General features: G+C 44.0%; 1 long non-coding RNA gene across 1 annotated transcript; it reads right to left on the bottom strand.

Annotated features, from left to right (window-relative positions):
* Positions 1 to 1027: 1027 nt before the first annotated feature.
* Positions 1028 to 2017, bottom strand: LOC112248429. The gene is made up of 3 exons (XR_002953230.2): positions 1886 to 2017; positions 1619 to 1717; positions 1028 to 1325 (listed from the first exon to the last, which is right to left on the bottom strand). It is a non-coding gene; the product is annotated as an uncharacterized LOC112248429 (long non-coding RNA).
* Positions 2018 to 4115: the final 2098 nt, after the last annotated feature.

Below are 4115 nucleotides of genomic sequence, written 5' to 3' on the forward strand. Positions count from 1 at the left end.
GTCACCTTTTGGTTGGTCTAAAACAGTGGGAAGGAGAGAAACAATACATCAAATGCTACATACAGTTACAATACTATGTTATAGTAACTTGTGTGTACAGTACGTAACACTATGGCCCAGTTATTAGGGACATTGTACTGGTGGTAACCTATATGGGTGGACAACTCAAAACAGTTAATTTCACCATGCTGCTAGGTTGCTACATTTCCTTTACGAGCTTCATGGTGCCAAGCTTGCTAATCTTGCTGTATTCCTTTACTAAACAATGCCCCAGGACATTCACTGTTAGCTACTTCACTATTTTGATCAGTTGAAAAAGTATAACTCACACGCCTACAGTAGTGTTACCAGGTGCATGGAGAAAATCTGTGTACAAAAAAAGGAAAAAAAATGCAGAACACTTGTGATCTTGATACACCACAATGTACTATTATGCCCACTATCATGTGACCAGGGCATTCTCACAGGGGGATCCCGTTGCCATGTTTATGGAGGCGATAGCTGCATATCAATGACAGCATCATGTGATAGACACTCACTAGTTCTAAACTTGCAGTAATGTGTTACTTTGTAGGTCTATCATATACACACACACACACAAAATATATGAAAACAGAGTTGGTTTAACATGGATCAGATACATGAAAAAAACATCCATGTTTGTTTCTCAACAGCAGCTAGTGTGTATCAAAAATACACAAGGTATTACACTCATTAGAGTGCAGGGGTATTCAACTCTTGCCCTACAAGGTCCGGAGCCTGCTGGTTTTCTGTTCTACCTGATAATTAATTGCACCCACCTGGTGTCCCAGGTCTAAATCAGTCCTTGATTAGAGGGGAACAATGAAACAAAGCAATGAAACTGGCTTCGAGGTCCAGAGTTAAGTTTGAGGGCTCTCGTGTTTCCCATACTCGTTCCTGGTGCCCCACTTGAGTGCACGTTTAGTTTTTTGCCCAAGCACTACACAGCTGATTCAAATAACCAACTCATCATCAAGCCTTTATTATTTGAATCAGCTGTGTAGTACTTGGGCAAAAAACAAAATGTGGACTAAAGGAGGGCCCCAGGACCGAGTTTGGGAAACCCTGCTCTAGTGGAAGATCATCTTGTTGGTTCAATAAACCTCTAAATAGTGTTGATTCTAGTCCTTCACCTAGTTGGAATTGACAGTTGAGATCCTGTGTTCTCCTCTGTAGGTGTAGACCAGGACGTTCTCCTGATCCCTGAGAGTTTTGACCTATGACCTGGCCGTGATGGGCCTCTGCAGGGCCATGTTCAGCATCCTGTTGCTTGAATCCAGACTGACCGGCTCCAAAGTACACTACTATCAGAAATGGACAGAAATGAACATGTCTAGAGGTGGGAGGAGAAGGATTTGTGAATGTATACTGTACATGTAAGGCAATTAGCAATTTGTGATGATTCAATTTCAGTTTGTATTAGTCTGATAAAACATGTGCTATGGTACTGCTGTGGGATACTACTCTGTGTGTACTTTTGCCTAGAGTGTAGTGTGTGCTACCAGCAGTGGCTCCTACACACAAATGAGCAGTGTGTGTGTGTGTGTGTGTGTGTGTGTGTGTGTGTGCAGTTGTATCCCAATTCCTCCAGCGTTACCCTGAGGTCTGTGTGTTCTCCCTCCCTCTCACTGGCCTCCATCATGTTGAGCTCCATGAAGCCCTGACGACAGCTGGGTGTCTTCCTGGTGTCAAAGTTCTATGGAAGGGAGTCACACTGAGGAATCATGAACCACGTAAAGAGACAGGAACCACTTGAATAATCAATCTAACCATATCTCATAAACCAGGTATTCTGAATTAGGTAAATTCAGACTCATATTGTCATTTTTGATCAATCACATTAAATTCATTCGGTATATCTCACCTTTGTAGACTGCCCAGCAGTGTTTGAGACCAAGACCAGAGCAAATAAAAAAATACAAATCCAATTTCAGACCAGGATTGCAATATTGTCCAATCCCCACCGTAATAACACATTTAGAATGGTGAAAAAACACATTCTGAGGGCAACTAGAGAGCCGCTCTACAAAGTATCACCACAGAGTTTCTAAACCCAGTGGAGCAACATTGTGAGACTTCTGGGAACGCTTGCAAAACAGACCAAGCAGACCAGGCCGGGTTTTGAGAAGTCAATAAGAGAAGCAAAAAATAATTCCTTAGTTGTTAATTTTCTTCAATCTAAAGGCACAACCTAGATTGGAGGCAATGTCTTACATAGTTGAACATGTTATTACCTCTAACCTGGTGAAAAAGTGACAAACTGACACGTTTTCATTTGTCAAAAATGACTTTATATCAGAGTGTCTTTAATTTGAGCCTGCACGTGCGGATTTCGTTCGAGAAAACCGTTAAACCCGAAGACATGTTTCTTCTCATGCGTTTATCTAGACAACGTCGCCATGACATCGCCTACAAGTGTGATCGAGGGTTTCTATTGGAGAAGCAGTTTCTGCCTATCTTCATACGGTACCGTCTTTGGGATCACTGTAACAACAAAATACTGTTGTTACAACTTCCCCCGATTTCTCCTTACTAAGAGTGAATGCTCAAACTTCAAACAATTTGAGAAGCATCCAGCTGCAGATTATGTGCACTGACACCATGTGGTCTGCGAACCGCAACGTGCTTCTCAGATGGTATTTTCTGCGTGCAACCTGTAGAAGTTTATTGGTCTCGTGTATCGTGTGAATCAGTAGCTTTGTTCCGGGGCGTAAGTAAGCTACCCTCATGCCAGTCAGCACACTGCTAGCTCTGGTCTAGGGGGTTATGTTAACCACTGTTGGGTGTGCTTCTAGCTAGTACACGATAGCTAGGCTAGCGAACTAGTACAAACTAAGGTCACACGTTATTTGGATAGTCCATCTATAGATGCGCTACAGATGGTCATACTGTCTGTTGATAAGCAACTGCTTGCTAAGGTTACAGTTAGGTTTAGAATTAGGGTTAAGGTTAGAGTTAGCGTTTGGGCTAGGGTTAGGGTAATGGTTAAGGTTAGGGCTATGGCTAGTAGATAGTTAGTTGAAATGTTACTGATAGTCTGTAGAGTACACACTAGCTAGCTTCAAATTCTAAATGTGCTGTTGGTGGCAGTAACGTACCATCATATTTGGTACCATTTGACATCCTGTCTCATTGTTTCACAGCATTTGTGGCGTGAGAATGTATCTGCTGGAACCAGACCCTGTTGAACAATTTCCCCCACTCTTCCCTAACAGCGAATCAAAGACGAGCGCGACAAAGTTTGAGGATATTTTTCAACGAAAGTGAAGGACAGTAGTAATGTTACAAGTAAACAGTGGCGTGTATTCATGGATGCCAAGGGAAGCCAGGCTTCCCAAAAAACATGTACCCAAGAAAAAGAACATTCAATAATTTATCTTTTGTTGCTGTGTGTTTCATAATTTTCCTTCAGTTCGCAAGAGGCTGACTGTATCTCACTGGAGAACGCATCCGAGCAAGCGAAAGAGCGCCCCTCTGTCTCAATGTTTTTTCATTGTCCCTGTTCCCAAGAAAGCTAAGGTAACTGAGCTAAACGACTACCGCCCCGTAGCACTCACTTCCGTCATCATGAAGTGCTTTGAGAGACTAGTCAAGGACCATATCACCTCCACCCTACCTGACACCCTAGACCCACTCCAATTTGCTTACCGCCCAAATAGGTCCACAGACGATGCAATCTCAACCACACTGCACACTGCCCTAACCCATCTGGACAAGAGGAATACCTATGTGAGAATGCTGTTCATCGACTACAGCTCGGCATTCAACACCATAGTGCCCTCCAAGCTCGTCATCAAGCTCGAGACCCTGGGTCTCGACCCCGCCCGTGATGGAAGCAGTCTTGTGCAACTGGGTACTGGACTTCCTGACGGGCCGCCCCAGGTGGTGAGGGTAGGCAACAACATCTCCTCCCCGCTGATTCTCAACACTGGGGCCCCACAAGGGTGCGTTCTGAGGCCTCTCCTGTACTCCCTGTTCACCCGAGAGACTGAAAAACAGCTACTATCTCAAGGCCATCAGACTGTTAAACAGCCACCCGTCACTAACATTGAGTGGCTGCTGCCAACACACTGACACTGACACTGACTCAACTC

This window comes from Oncorhynchus tshawytscha, linkage group LG01 (assembly GCF_018296145.1).
Source record: "Oncorhynchus tshawytscha isolate Ot180627B linkage group LG01, Otsh_v2.0, whole genome shotgun sequence".
Taxonomy (NCBI): domain Eukaryota; kingdom Metazoa; phylum Chordata; class Actinopteri; order Salmoniformes; family Salmonidae; genus Oncorhynchus; species Oncorhynchus tshawytscha.